This window comes from Lissotriton vulgaris, chromosome 9 (genome assembly GCF_964263255.1).
Source record: "Lissotriton vulgaris chromosome 9, aLisVul1.2, whole genome shotgun sequence".
Classification (NCBI taxonomy): domain Eukaryota; kingdom Metazoa; phylum Chordata; class Amphibia; order Caudata; family Salamandridae; genus Lissotriton; species Lissotriton vulgaris.
Genome location: NC_141697.1, coordinates 1,109,370,218 through 1,109,386,586, shown reverse-complemented (window position 1 = coordinate 1,109,386,586; position 16,369 = coordinate 1,109,370,218). Strand labels below are relative to the sequence as shown.

The window sequence follows — 16,369 nt, the reverse complement described above, 5'->3', positions numbered from 1 at the left end:
TTCAGCCAATCACAATGATGCGAGCAGTCTTCGCATCTGAAGCCCCCGAGAAAATGGGTGGGTACCTGTATCTCGGTGACAACGCCAATAACCAGCAGGAGATTTCACACCGGTACAGCAAGAATTAGTTCTTTAAAACAACGTATGCGGCTTTTCGATGCGGGTCTTATGCAGGGCTGGGACTGGAAACCAAAAGCAGCCCTAGAAATAATGTTCACACCAGCCCGGCCCCTTTGTCTCCTCGCACTGTGTCACTCTTTCATCCGTTCATTCTCTCTCTATTTTTAGGTTTCGTAACCTGCCCCCCCCCCCCCCCCCCCGCGCCCTTTATACGGCGGCACCGCTCCCTCGCGCTACCGGGTGCTGGCACGTGCTGTGTAGAAGCACGGGCACCCGAAGGAAAACCACCGACCTCAGGTGCGCACAGAGGGCAACGTCCACCTCTCTCGTGACAGAAGCGCGCGAACACCTATCCGAGGTGTGGGACACTCTCACAGGCAGTAACACCAAACTTACGTTCACAGGTAAAAAAAAAAACGCCGCAGTGCGCGTTGAACACAGGTGGTTTGTTCGAACATTATTTTCACAGAGCAGCTGATGCCTTAAAACATCAAAGCGACAGCTTGAGTGGTAGGTCTGGGCAACTTTTATTTTAGCGCCCTGTGCATAATGAATTGACTGTGCCTCCCCTTCGCTGACTGGATTTTTTGTAACTTTCCCTTTTTAACTTTTCCTGTTTCAACTCTGAAGTTACCTCAAGGCTACCCACAGCTTTAAAAGGCCTGATTAATATTCCCAGTATTTTCTGTACAAATTCAGAACTCTTGGAAAAAAATCACGGTGGAAGGGAGAGTACTAAATAACCTGCAGAATTTGGAAATGGTACAATTTCGGGGGGAAATCTGTGGGGGAAAGACCTCGAAAGACATGAAGCATATTTTAATTTTATTTAGTTGAGTATCATGCGAAGAGAGCAGGACACAGAGTAGCATTGTTGCATTTTTTTTAAATATCCAATCACTGATGCTATCATGAAAGAGTTCTGGCTGCTATGCTGCGTGCACCAGATATTAATCCTTTATATGTTCGTTGGTGGTAGGCAGAGGCCAAACTTGTCAGGGAAGCAGCTATGAAGGAAGTGGAGGACACTAGAGATGAATATGGCTAGAGCGTCCACTCTTCATAAGTGACCCCCATAGCCAGGAGCAGAACCGCTGAAAGGAAGCGCACTGGCAGTGGGTTGATCCCGAAGAGATGAAAAATGAACAGGTGGGCCAAGAGGCAGATAGGTTGATTGCCATGGAGAACGAGCATCGGCAAAGCCAATTTTCCTGCCCCTCCTTACACAAACAAGCACTGGCGTTGCCAATAGGTTTCGCATTTAGAAAGTTGGAGCTATTGGTTTTGTAAATGACATTTTATATTTATATATCATTATTGGCATTGTCAATAACAATATATAAATATAGGGCTATGCCAATGCTAATAACGATATATAAATATAAAATGTAATTTACAAAACGAATAGCTCCAACTTTCTAAATGCGAAACCTATTGGCAACGCCAGTGCTTGTTTGTCATTTTTTTTTTTACTTTCTTAAAAGAAAACACACGATGTTGAAAATGTAGACTGAGCTCTCAAAAAGCCAGAAAATGTTCGAGAGACTTCAAGCGCGCGATGACAGAAACCTTTCAGTGTGTTTATTTTTGTTTTTTTGTTTTAAGGTAATCGGGTGAGCCCGGCAATAACGTGCCCGTTTTGTTAGCTCAGGTGAGCGCTCGGGGGCTCGGTGTTGAGTTTTTTTTTCTCTCCTCTGAAGTGGCTCTGCGGGTCACGTGACAGGCTGGCTGCTGCGAACGCCGTGTTTATTTGAGGAGCCGGCGGAGATGGGCGGGTACACGCGAGGGGACAGGGGGGGACAGCAGAGAGGCTCGCCCCGCCGGTCCGTGGCTCGCTCGGGAGTGTGAATAGCCACATTGAGGGCGCTGTTTAGCTGGGCAGGAGCGAGGACGCGTTGGCTTTGCCTGGGGGGCTTTGATGCAGGCAGCAGCTGCTGGCAAGTGCCTGCTGAGACGAACAGAGACGGGAACCGCGACGGAGCTGCATGGGCGAGCGGAGACACATTTCCCAAGGATTTTGTGCGGAATTGTGCCCGGCTTTCGCGCAGGAATTTCGCAAACGAAGGTAAATTGCACCCGCGCCGACTGGCCTGGCTGCTGCCGCCCAGCGATGGTGATGAATGATTGAAATAATGAATGAATGAATGGTAGGGCAGTGTTAGACGGGAGCTAGCCGCGTGTTTTCATTCAATGCTGCTCACGTAGTCGGTTTGTCTTTCATCCTCCTACATTTTTCCAGGTTGAGAACGCATCCAGGGGCTGAGGCGGGATTCTGTGTGTTTTTTTTCCTTCTTTCTCTCCCCAGTGTTATTAAATAAATGCTCAGCCCGGGACTCCACGCGTGCATCTGTCGCTGCACCAGCCAGCCATGTTTTATGCAATTACCCACCTCGGCCACTGCCGAGGAGGCTGGGATGCATGCATTGTCCCTGCGCTGTCTGGGCCTCGGCGGTGGTACATGTCCAGCAGCCAGGAGGAACGTGCCATCTGCTGCTGCCTGCGCTTTGTTGCTGTGGATGTGCTCAGCCTTTCTGTTTTCAGGCTGGCTTGGCAGCCCGGGTTTTTTTTTTATTCTCCTTTCCCTGCGCCGCTTAATTGCTTGCTGAATTTCTGTTTGTTGTTTTTAGCACGTCTGTGTATTTGAGTCTTGTTTGCTTAAAGCTAGGGTTCAGCTGCAGGAGCCCGAGAAGGGTGGTCTTTTGTGCAGAGCCCTCTATTGTGCCGCCTCCCCACCCCCATGCAGCCCCGGTGGGGAGTCAGCACAAGCAGCCGTCTCTGCTTATCCGCCGGCAGGAACAGGTTCACATAATGGAGGGCTGTCTCCAGGAGCAGGGGAGTCCTTGCAAGGGACTGCAAGAATCCGCGCAGTTTTGCTAAAAGTGCACCCCCCTTCCCCCTCCCAAAGCCATTCACGCTGTTTGGTGGCACGCCTTCCATGTTTGTTGGCAGTGTTATTTCCCTTAAATGCACGACATTTGGTACTAAGGAACAAGGCGTGCCTGTGTATATGTTAGTAGGAAACAAGGGGACTTGCTAGCCAAAACAACACATTTTGTGTATTCAAGTGCTTCGGCTGGGAAATATGGTGCGCATTTACTCATGACAGACCTGTTACTCTGCACTTCTAAATGCAATAATGTACAACTTGAATAATAGGTGTGCCGTGCAAAGGACCCACTACCTTTTCATGACCTGTTTACTGTTTATAGAACATAATCTGTACTTTAAAGCTGTGCTTGGAAAATGATGCAGTAAGGCTTTTGCTATGTCATGTTTTGGTTATAACTAAACTTGGGTGCTTCGCAGTTACATTGATTGCTCATCATTGCCACCCCTTTCACAGCTATCCTGTATGGCTCCCTCAGTTAGTCCCCCGAGGAAACCGAGACTATTTACAATGGGGAAAAAGCGAAACTACAACTCCCAGAATGCACAGTGCTATTGTTTACAAATTAATGACATGTGTCACGCGTGGCTGGGGGTAAGGGGGGCACTGAGCAGTTTTGCCATTCATTTGGTCTGTGTTTTTTCATCTGATGGTGCAGTGAGTAGGGAACTTGTGTTTATTGGTAACTAGGACACATTTTTTTCCTCTACAATGTGGGTCCAATAGTTGCGTTATTAGCTTGGATCCTGTAGTCTGGTTGGCAGCGCTGGCTGGAATAGGTTGGACACGCTAAACCTACGCAGTGGAGTGCAGAGTGATTACCCATGATGCTCTAAGGCAGTGTGGAGGTCAGTTGGTGGTCGGCCTAGCTACATTGGGCCTGTTCAGTAGTACCACATGCCACCTTTTACTTCAGCGCGTGGGCGGTGCGTGCTGATCCACGCCCTTTGTATACAGGTTTGTGTAGTCCTTGGGCAGTGTGTGTTAGGTAAACAGAAAGAAACCGGTTAAGAAAAGCAGCTTGAACTTTGAGTACAGTCATGTTCCAGAAGTCTTGACTTTAAAGCAGGTGCTATCTGCACCACTTCTTAGATTATTTTGGCTAAATGGTGCATTTTTACCTAGAAATCTGCAATCAAAGTCTAGGATTAGAACTGAAAATGAACATTATTAATAAGAATATCCTTACCACTTTTCGAAATGTTGGCTTGACACCTGGAGAGGCTGATTTCCTTTCCTTGTCTGTGGGCTGACACTGAATGCAACATTCATTTGAGTGTATCCAGTCTGTTTCAAAGCCATGTGTTCTTTGCAGACCACCCACTTATGTTGAAAAGGTCCCACTCCTTAAAATGCTTAAAAGTGGTGATGAACTTCTGTTGGATTTGAACACTTGTCGCTGCACTTCCCATATTAGGGTCTTGAATCAGTAACCAAGTTTTTTCATTGCATTGTCATCACAAATGTCTGCTCCTGTGTTTCAATTGTTTGATGCTGTCCAGGTTTGTCATACCTTGTATGAATGACCGCGTGTGCCCTTGCATGCGTTTTTGGTGCGCCTATGGTTCCTTTCCATGACAACGTCTCGTGATATTTCGCTCACATTTCGTAGTGGAGGGTTCCCCTTTCCCTTCCATTCTCACGTTTTGGCGGGTCTGTTTGAGAACAGCTTGCCACAGTAGAGCCCAGAGTTAATCTATTATCTCATCCTGTCTCCCTGGTCGGCGCCTGGCCCCAAGTTTGCTTAACCTATTTTCTGCTTTTAGTGTAGCCCTTATCCTTGCCTTTGAACCTACCCATCAGGGTGGCAAGTAGTTGGAAGCGCACAGTTGCTAGGTGGCCAAGTGTGATATTTGTCAGCTCTTAATTAACCACGCTGGAGTCTTGTAGGACATTTGTGTTTTTCCTTCTACAAGTTCCGGCATGCAGCGTCCCGCTGGCCGAATGTCACACTTTCGACATCAGGCGCTTTGACAGAGCATCAAGACCTTGTTTGTTTTAGGTCTGGCTTAGACAGCTTTAGCAATTTCGCGTGCCTCATGTCATTTGAAAATTATGAATACATTCTTATATACATACATGGAGGAGCTTTGGGCCAGGCCTTTTCATCCATTTCCAGTGATTTAATTGGGCAGGTACTGAGTACTTGTACTTCTTTAATTTTAAAGGGAGCGTACCTGCACTTCCTAACAGACGTCCAATACATTTAATAGAAGAGTACTGGCACTGCAAATTAGTAAACAGGTACTCGGGGCTAGTAGGTGCCTACACTTCTATATTTCAAACACTGCATTGGTCTGTTAATCTTTTGCTTCCGGCCGCCACAAAACCCAGCATGGGGCAAAGAGGCAACACCTCTCAAGGCCTTGTCTGTCTTGCTCCGACAAGAGTGGCATTTTGCTAAATCATATAGAAATTTACCCAAAAAACTGCTCTTAAGTGCCTGGGCGATTGGGCCAATATTTTGGTCAGTCAGTCTACTACGAAGAAGGTTATAGTAATTAAAATCCAATTTTGTGTTTTCTTTGTGCCCCCGATAATCATATTATCCTCTAATGTGCATTAAAACTAAAACGGCTTTCTTCAAACTGTTCCAAGTGTACCTGCTTTCTAGGAAGCACCTGTACTTTATTAAAACTGTCTGAAATTGTATTATTACAATCAATTGGCCTGCCTGTCTTAGTGGATGCATTTTTCTTTTCTCTTTTTTTTTTTGGTAGCATATGCTTGCAATAAAATAAATTATTACCCCAGTTTGCAAAGGCTAGACCAGTTGGCTTTGCCAGTGCTCGTTTTAATTGCTTGTTGACTGATGGAAATCTAATTGTGAGTGGTCTATAAGGGTTCAGGGCCGGCTATGCTGCGTAAATGTAGTGTTGGAGTGCAAGTGTGTGCTGTTATTTCTCAGAAGTTATTGTGGGACAATGGGGCAGCGGCTTAGAGTTTCGTTTGTTTGTCACAGTGACAACTTAATTGTTCAAAATAGGTACCTGTCGGACACGAACGTGGCCTTTTTTGTTTTTGTTTGTTTCCAAGCCGGATTGTCAGGATGGTTAAGTGTGTGATCATTCTGGATTTGCTATGCCTTAAATGTGGCTTCTGGGTGTGGCTCAAGATGCTCTCCACCTTGATTTACTCCATGTTCTCTGTGGTGCATACTACTTTGCACCTGCTGTTATTGTGTGTGATAGGATCCTGCGCATTGGAACATTTCACAGGGGTCAGCACATTAGAATAGAGTTGGTAATGATGGAGGTAACTTGAATTTCAAACATTACAGGAGTTACCTGTGATCCTGTGGAGAGTAAGTCCAGGTTGAAACTAGGAACTGGTACTGTGGTATCCTGTTTCATGGTTTCTTTGAAGAAGTGGTTCTTTCGCTTCTACAGTAAATCCATCATAGTCTGGCGTAGGTGTAGTCTCTGTGCCCCTCTAGGTCAAGTTACACCATGTTGCTTTACCAGTAGGAACATTGTGCCTGGCAAGATGAGGATTTTTCCTCCCCTCCTCAAAATGAAACCGTGGTCGGGAAAAGGCACGTGGGGACCCCCTCATCTGTAGTCATTCTATAAGTAAGCAGGCGTAGGGTATAATCTTGTTGTTAGAGCTCACTGCAGGATGATAGTAGTTATGTTCTCTGAAACTGATTGACAGTATATCAAAAAAATAATCTGTTCGAGAGACGGTTCGAAAGGATTTTGGCACTTAATAGGTCACTCCTTTTTAATTTAGTAATCCTTGACCCAGAATAAATGACAATTTCTACCCCAGATTTGCCAATTTCGCTTTTCTGGGGTGTATGTCAAATGATTTCTCTTGCATTAGATTTTATGGGGACCCTGTAGAGATTGGAGTCGTGGAACCTTATATGCATTTGTTGGTCTATGTCCTGATTGGTATGTTGGTGCTTCCTTTGCAGCAAGAGCTTGGCCTAGTTCCAGGAAGCACACACTGAGAACTGTAGGGACTTGTGCTCATAGTTGCCTCATCTACTTGTTGCTGCGGAATACGATTATTGCTTCTCTATTTTGTTTAAACACGATCCTGTGCCTCATTTGATTTGTTTACGTAGCTATATATTGTGTGTGTGTATATATAGTTTGTGTGTATGATGTAACGGCTGGGCGGTCGATCTCAAATCTGGGGAACCAGGTTTGAGTCTCAGCAATGACGCTCAACATCCTGTGAGTCTAAGTTCGCGGTTTATATTAAACTACGAAGAAAAAAATATCTATATCAACAGTCCAGTCTAGCCAGGCCTGATAATCATGAATGAATGTGTGTGTATATATGGGTGGGTATATATAGATATATATCTTTATTGTTTTGCAGAAGAAAAGGTCAGAGGTAACAGTCTGGTGTTTCAAGGCCAATTAATCATGAAGTTGACGTAAAAGTACAGAGCATGTCTTGAGACAAAATTAATAACAAAACCACATGAAACCATAGATATGTACAATCCTATTTTACGTTACGTTGTGTGTTTTTGGAATGGTGAATCCTCTTGGTTTCCTCAAATGCTTTGCTAGAATGGGCAGTAGATATTGTGCACAACACTTTTCCAGGACATCTAAATTGCCTGATCGATCAACTTTGACTTGGAGGTCCCTCCTGTAGATTGGGGCTATTGTTTCCCCTTTGCACACCCTGGGACACTTGCATTAAGATGACTTGGTGACAGGTCAGAAAACGTCAGCGGTGAAATCCCTCAATCAGTATGTCAATTATAATCTAGCAGATTAACAACTCTCTCTGGAGCTTTCTTGGTCTAAGGAGTCAGTCTTGTTACAGATTCCAAACCATCTAGAACTGGCTTGGATGGTGGAGTTCTACATTATAAATCGTTGTGGACATTGATATGTGTATCCATATTGATCTTTCTCTGAGCCCTCTGTTTTTGGGCATATCTTGTCGAATCAAGTTTGCTAGGCAGCGCATGCTCTGTCAGTTGCGAGGCATATTGAGGTTTGGCAAAAATATGGAGGGACTTGGAGCCCACTCATTTCTTACAGTTTTTTGGCTTTTCTCACTCTTTTTCTTACTTGTGATTTGATTTCAAGCCTGTCAATATTGTGGTTTGCCTGCCCATGAAGCATTGCACATTGCTTCATTACCATTGCTTTGATTGGCTGGCATCTCTGCTTCCACTGCCCGCTTTTTAAGCACTACTTTAAATTTGTTTTAGTGTTTATTTTGTGTTTTCAAGCGGTCTCCCTTGTGTACTTCTCTCCCCTTGCTCTCTGTATTGCTCATTGTCACCAGTGTGTTTCCCCCTGCCCCCTACCTGTTGCTGTCATCTGTCTGATTCTCCCCATTGCCTTCTTGCACATCTGTGCCTCTCCCCCCCACATGTGTGCCCTCTATGTTGATTTCCAAACCTCTGGTTTGCTCCCCCCCCCCTCAGTTCCTTCATGTTGTTTTGGCATTACCTGTTGCCAGTGGCAGCTGGTAAGGAACAGAGGGGCAGGGGTGTGGGTTAGAAAAAAAAAATCACTTCCCTGGATGCAGCCACACCTCTCCTCCATCTTTTTCTCCGCTTCCTGCGGACTCTTGCAAGCGATTAGCTCCTAGGCTTCCCCAAGCCAATCAAGATGCTGCTGTCACAAGCATGACAGCAGCGTTGTGATTGGTCTGAGTGGCCTGTTTGGCCGCTCAGGCAGTGCCTGGAAGCCATGGGACAGTTCTCCACCCAGCTGTGCAACACAGCCGGGTGGAGAAAATCTAAATGCGCATAAGTATGGCCAGCCCAAGACTGCCTGCCTAATCATCATGCGCACTTGGTAGTACCCATACCCCTCCTCCTTCGAACCAGACCTGGCTACATGCAGAGAAATAAAATGAATATAGCAATGTGTTATCATTTTAATTTTCCTTGTTGCACTGCTCTGAGAGCAGTGGGACAACGCTCCTGTGCCTTAGCGGAGCAGCTGCCACTACCTGCTAGGCAGTGTAGGCATCCCTTCAGAATGTGACAGGAGGATACACTAAAGGCTTTTTTCCCTCCCCTTTAACCTCGCTGCACAATATTGAGGATGCTGTGCAGCATGGCTAAAACCTATTGGCTTGGTTATTTGGAACCTAGATGCTAAAAGGTTTGATGTCCAGGTGAAGTGCTAGATTTTAATTGGCTTCTTTTCAGTGCGCTCGCTGTTTTTGTGTGAACTATCTCACTGTCCTTGGAAGATTTGTAAGCATCACTCTTTATCCAGTTTACTTGCAGTGAGATTTTTCTTATTTCCAATCTCCCTTTTAGCAGGGAGCATGGGACGGATTTGTATACGTGTAGGATGCATGGCTTTCTGTGTTATGAAACTTTTATAACTTGCAATGTCATGGAGGACTGCACACACAAGAGGTGGTAGGAGACAATTCAAGGTCATGTAGAAAGGTAAAAGGGGAGTCTCGCTGGTGATATTGAGGAATTGTCTTATTATGACTGCTGTGGCAGAAGGAGATGGAATTTCCTGATTAGTTGTGAGACATGTGCTCCTTGGAATCCAGAAGTTTTCATTTCAGTTCTTCTCTCAAGCGGAAAAGTGAAGGAAAAGTACACAACCTGGGTACTTTGAGAAGAACTGGTTTCTAGTCTATACTTTTTTGCCTTTTTAAATTTCAAACCCGGCTGTTGTCAATGCTTTGTATTTTTCTTTAGTGTCCCTAGATGGTTATTTTGTTTTTCTTCCGGTAGCAGAAAGAGGTGGGTTTTGTTTCTGCCATATACGTGATGCAATGGGTGTTGAAGACGATGCAGGCTTATAGGGAGAACCAATGAAGTTTGTTTAGGGTGAAATTTGTGTTGCCGGTTTTTTGCCCTGCTTGTCTAGTAACTGTATGTGTGTCACTTGTCTGTTGAACCTCGGCGGAGTTACAGATTTTTACACAATCTAGATGAGGAAAGAATCGTTTCCAGTAGTGGCTCTGAAATCCTATTCTGAAGGTATGGCTGTATTCTGCGTAGAAGTGATTGTTGGTACCCGGTGATATCGGTAAAGAGGTAACTGTCTATGTACAAGTGATTCAGGTCATTTTGAATGTGAAGAAAGTAGGGAAGGAATCCAAACAAATTCAAATAGGTTTGCTGGAACTAATCTGGGATAGTTTGGTGAGGGGGATGAATCTGGTCTTTGAGTTATGTTTAAAATAGTCAACTAACATTCAGACTAGAATGATGATGAGACAGTCCGTAAGCTAATCAGTATCTTTACTTATAGAGGCAGTAAAATAGTTGTTGGTGCACCTGCATGTCTTCGGTCCGCGGTTCTGGAATCTAGAATTTCACAAGGGTACTGGGGAAAGGATGGCTGTTCAGAGGTATTCTACAAGTCGTAGGTCGCCCTGGCATCTGGGGGTGCTCGTCTAGATGGGTTGGTATCTGTTGTCAAATTCTACATGTGATGTTGATCAGGACTTAATGATCAATATAACTATAGACCACTGAGGCACAAATACAAGGAAGCTGTGGTCATGTTTAATGTTTCGCAACTAGTCTGCTAATCGAACTTCACTGATTCTTGTTTGACATCATGAGGTCTGTGTAGCACAGTATACATGCATTGTTAGTGTTTGGATTCTAATGAAGGGCTACAGCTACTACTGAATGGCACACAGTTAATTATCCCACTTTCAATGCTGCTTCCTCCTAGCTGAGCACAGACAGGCAAGCATTTTGATGGGAGGCTGCATCTACTTGCCAATGTTTGTGAAATCGATACCCTTGTACTATAGGGTTACAGTTTGCCAATGATGTGTTCTAGTGTTATTGTATCAGAACACTGAGGCACATCAGGAATGTCTAGGCGCATAAGGATGCGGGTCCTAGTTTGGTGCTTGTATTCGAAACACTAGTTCCTATTACCCAAGCCTCCAAGGGTTTATTGGGTTGCCCATTTTCCTCAACAGTAGTATTCGAACTTGGCAACACTTTGGAGGGAAACAAGGTTTGAGAGACATAGGCTCTATACAATGGCATCTATTGAAAAATGTGCTATAGGGCTCATTTCATGGTTCCAGTTGCTTTTAAATCACACAATATGTTACACCCATTAATTATGGTGTATAATTCACTTGAAAAGCTTTGTTTCCATTATTAGCTGCTGGGTATGATACACTGGTTAGCCAACGTCAAGGACGTTATTCAGTTATAGCGGTAGTGGAAGTTCGTCTAGTATTTCTATACGATTTATTAGTGAGAGTGCTTGCGGTATTACTAGGAGCACAAGTTAATACAGGGGTAGAAATAGGACTTTTGGCAGAGGATGGGGACACTGTGATGTTTCTGTTGATTGAGACTTCAATGGGGGAGGGGTTGAATGGGCTCATTGATTTATAATTTGGTCAAACCTATGTATTGAATTCTGTGCTATTGCAAGGCTATAGGAATCTTCCGTCCATGTCCTGTCACCCCTCCGCAGCATTGCCCTATGCCATACGGTCACACTTTGAATATGGTACCCAAAGTTTATTTAGGCTTTTCTCGCCAACATTTCTGGTGAACTTTGTTTAGTGTTTAAAAATGCACCTCATCTTTAAATAAATAAATTAACCCGTTCTTCTACTCCCACTATGCACAACACAATCAGAACTTGCACTTTTTAAAAATTATTTTTCGAATATTTCACTTTCAGACTGTTTTTAGTTTGGCCGTGGCATCGGCTAAAGTGTGAAACATCCCTGTACTGCCCACTCCACCTCGCATGAACAGTAATTGGTTAAAATGTTGGGCTCAGAAGTGGAGCACTCTGGAGTCTCGCATGTGGTGGTGGCAGCGGGTGGTGGCTGGTGCTGTGCTGCTGCGGCCAGACCTTTCTCATCAAACCATTGCAACCCACTGAGGGACCCTCACCGTGTGTTCTGTACAAATCAAGAAAAATATGCAACCAGCCCTATGCCTCACAGTGAGAACCTATTAAACAGAGTTGTAATAGATTAGAGAGTTATACAGAATATACTTCCAGCCTACAGTCCTGTAACAAGTAAAATGTGTGCTTTGGAATGAAGCTTGCATTTCATGCGAGCGCATGGTCCTCCCATCCATATACTTTCTCCAAATTAAAAGCAAGCATTGGCTGTGCCATTAGGTCTTGCCTATGTAACAGCTATTGGCTATGCCAATATCTTTTAGCCATGTTGTACAGCAGCGTGGCTGGTATTCAGTATAGCTAAAAGGAAGTGGACGGGTTGTGGATTCAAGTAACTAAAACCTCAATGGAGATGGTAGATGGGGTGAAAGCAACATAAACAAAATACTGGATGCCTATGTTTAAAGTTGAAAAGCACATTGCACGTCGAAGAATAATACCGAAACTCTTATACAATTAAAAAAAGTGTGTTGTAAAAAAAATGAGGAGTAAAAGCCCATACTTGGTCTATGCTCCAAGTAAGAGCTAACACAAGAAAGGTAGAGAAGCCTGCCGTAGCCAAGCAATCGAAAGACTGCAAAAGAGAGACAACGAAAATAAATAATTCTATATGGTGGATGGGTTGTAAGCCCTCTGAATTGTAAATAAGTCTTGCTGCACAGCACACAGCTGTGTGGGAAAGGCCTACCAGCATTTATAAAGCCAATAGCTCTGGCATTGGTATGCTGCTGCAATGGTGTTTTAAAACAAAAATTGTTGCCATTATAACCCACAAAAATGAAAATATATTGCTACATAAATGTGACCCTTGCATTGTTACATTTTCAATTAACAATACATTTGCAATAGTTGCATCTAAAAATATAGACCGATGTGTCTGTTAGTCGTTTTATTTATTTTAAGGAGCTTTTCAATCTTTCAGTTGTACCATGTATTTAACAACTACTGTTTATGACGGCGACAAAAATAAATCACCATTGAAACACTCAATTTGCAGGCAGATACAAAATCAGACTCTTTATGATGGCAACGTTGAACAGGAGACCGGAAATAAATCTCCATCAAACATGGTACCTGAAGTTCATGTTATACAGAAATAAAATGATAAAATCACACTTTCAAACAGCTTTGTGACTGAAGAGAAAGAAACTATTTTTAGGTGGATGTGAATAATGTGCACAAGCTTTGTGCCGTCACTCAAAGTGCAGGGATCCTGTGGTTAAAGTGCCTCATACTGTATGAGGTGGTGGGTGGCAGCAAAATGTGTATGACATATCAGTAGACATTCTGTGAAGCGTTGTGACCAAAAGTTCTTGTGTGTGTATTTATATGTGTGGGTATGTATATATGTGTGTGCTTTTTTTAAAAACATTTTTTTGGACAGTGGGGGAAACGATAGTCTGGCAAGACAAAGGCCAGATCTAAAAAATGTCATTGCACAGTTTACATTTTTGGAAATGCCAGTTTTGTTGTTAGCAAGGACATATTTTGTTTGGCATATTGTGGTGTGCAAATCTTTCCTCAGCAATGCTAATAGGACCCGGATCCCCCAGCATTGCCCCACCTCCCTCTTCAAGCATCAGGTACCCCACAGTTAAATCACCAAAGAGATTTGTGTGGGTTTAAAACGGCCATGTTTAATATCAACATTTCATAAACATGACAAGGCAAATCAACTTCATACATCAAAATTACAATACATTTTTAATATTTACTTATATGATTTGCAAGATTATTATCCCCCCAGCAACAAGGGGCCTCCTGGCTCGCACCCCTCAAAACTGAGTTTTCCACGCAGTCGCAGTGCGCCTGCGCCCTTGAGCGATGGGCCCCCACCTCTGATCCTTGTCCGCCATTACCGGGGCCCACCCCCCGACCACCAGGCTGCCCAGGGACCCAGGAGGCTCTTAATCTGTCGCCCTAGCCTCCTCAGCCGGTGGTCACTTTTCCCCGGGCGAGCTTACCGTCTCTCCCCTCAGTGCTGGCCTCGGTAGTCCGCGAGGCGGACTCCCCTCCATTCTGTAAGTCAATGTCACTGTTCGCAGGTCTTTTTACCACAACACGCCCCCTCAAGACTCTGAACTACGGGACGGGTGGGTGGGAGTTAACTAAGAACTAAGGGTAGGCAATGGGGGGAGAGCATAAAAGGCGAGGTCAGCCGGTCCCGGTGCAGCAGAGGGAGAAAGAGGTCGAGGCCAAGGGCACTTGACCCTAAATATGTCAAAGGTTTCCGCCCCCTGCTGCACCGGATGTGTGTCACTCCCCCTGACCCGGAAGCACTTGACGGCCAGGCGCCCATTGGGCGAGCCGACCGTCCCCTATCTACGTGATTTAATGATTGGTATCATGTTGCAGTTGCTTTGTTGGCTGTGAAGGATTTATATCTCTAGCTTTCTGGCTGAGGGGGTAAATTTCAGTGTCGCAGGGGTGGTTGAATGAAACTGGGTCAGCTAGACCGATGGTGTCTGAGGCAAAACACAGGACCTCAGTTTTTGAGTGGTAGAACATGAGTTACCTTTGAGACATCCAGGATCGTATCGCAAAGGAGTTTCCTAAGACACATACTTGAAAGTGGGATAAAAGATGGGACATGTGGAAATTGTTTGGCGCTTTGCAAGATAGTTGTGTCAAATGCTACTAGATTTTAAAGGTGGGGGGATACCTTGCACTTTATGCGCTAGTTCAAGATCATTGACACACCCCTTCTTTCTGACTTAGCTGCTCAAGCAGTGAACTGTAATTAGGATTTCTTGCCTGTGGTGTCAGTAGGTTATACAAGCAGTGGTTCTGCCACAATAGGAACTTAAAATATTTCTTACTTTGTCCTCACAGATGGAAGGACTCCAATCAATCATACAGTAAACCACAACACACATTTCCCAAAAAACAAACCACTTCAACTAAATTGAATGGAGTCAATTGTTAAACCACAACACAAATTTCCCAAAAAACAAACCACTTCAACTAAATTGAATGGAGTCAATTGTTATATTGAAAAATCATATTTTTAAGAATTAGTGATCCAAAACAGGAGAAATGCACAATGTACACAACTACCAAAAGTACTTTTTACAAAATGGTGGTAGTGGCAGTAGGGCGGTACAGCCTACCTTTCTATTTTACACATGTTGAAGGGATTGTTCGGATGTCGTGCTGGACATGCTCTCTTTCCGTGCATTCCTGTACTGAGCTAATCCATTGAGTCCTAAATCACAAGTTAAAGATGTCATTGGGTTTTTCCATGATGTGACACTTTAAAAATGTATATCTCTCTTCTATGGACTTAAACACAATCCCTTGCATGTGAATGTTAGCTGATTGGAGAGATACGTTTGAGGATCTGTGACCATCCATACAAAAAAACTAAGACTTTTAAGTGGTACCCGGACTCCTTTTAGATATTGTGCTTTTGTTTTGTACCTTATTTCAATCTAATAACTGATGGTGCTGCATAGGGCTCTAAATCACTCCACTTAGTTTTCATTAAGCCATAGCACAGTTCTTAATTGTTTATTGGTTGAATGCTGAAGAACACACAAAGCTTTAATGTATCAATCTGGGATGCGGTGGCTGGAAATAAGATTTACTTAGGAATTTCATTCTCTGGAAATATTGATTAAGAAAAAAAGCCTAATACTACTCATTGATGGCTCACTTGGTAATAGGTTAGACTCTTCCTATGTTTTCCCTCATTTATAAGGAATTCTGTTCTTCAGTTGGTCAGAGTGATGATTAAATTATGTGCTAATATGGCATGGGAAGTATCTTTACAACGCTGATCATGCGCATGAAGGTATGCAGGCCTTTGCAGTGCATTTTGACATTACCCTTTTATTAGCTTAAATAGTGGTTGCATTTTTTTGTTCATTCAGCAGCATGTAAACTGTGGGCCAGCCTAATCGAGTCAAGATCTTCAAAATGTATTCTTTTATTTTGGCTGTGATGTGAAGAACCCAATTTAGTGCAGATCATGGTGGTACACTAGACTGGGAAGGCCTGGGTTTTCTTTAGTGCTCTCCTTGGGCTTGGTGGGTGTCCTCACTGCTCAGCTGATGTGGAAGCGCCTTTCAGCATCCCATCACTGCTGAGTGAGTTTGTTTCTTCTCAATGATTACCTCTCAAAGTATGGCATTAAAGGGCAGTTTGAGGCACAGAGGATCATGCCATGAGCTTACCCGGTGATCAGTCCTGGAGGAATTTGTGGGCCTTGTGCATACTAGTGAGGACCTTCAATGTTATTACATGTTTGCAAGGGCTAGTTGGATGACATTTTAAGATTTGACTCCTTAAGCTAAGTTGTGTGATTCGTGCACATTGAAGCCTGTGAAACCGGTTGTCCACAATTTCCATATATTGTCCACAATTTCCATATATTGGAAATGGATTGCATGTATACAAGATAGCACATTCCCAGATGATGTCTTGCTTTATGGGTAGGCATACAACTGTGCTCCTAGACTCCAGTATAGGTGCCCCTGTGGACTTTGGAAGTTCCCATGCTGTC

General features: G+C 44.0%; 1 protein-coding gene across 12 annotated transcripts in view; it reads left to right on the top strand.

Annotated features, from left to right (window-relative positions):
- Nucleotides 1-16,369, top strand: part of MAGI1 (membrane associated guanylate kinase, WW and PDZ domain containing 1) — a 1,125,105-nt gene that overhangs the window by 710,981 nt on the left and 397,755 nt on the right. The window contains exon 1 of one of the 12 annotated variants that reach the window (XM_086939098.1): nt 1,830-2,185. The exons of 10 other annotated variants lie outside the window; for them this stretch is intronic. The gene's annotated coding sequence lies outside the window, so the exon portion shown is untranslated. Of the gene's footprint in view, nt 1-1,829; nt 2,186-16,369 lie in introns of those variants that run through there. One more of the 12 variants, XM_086939099.1, reaches the window with a different exon arrangement.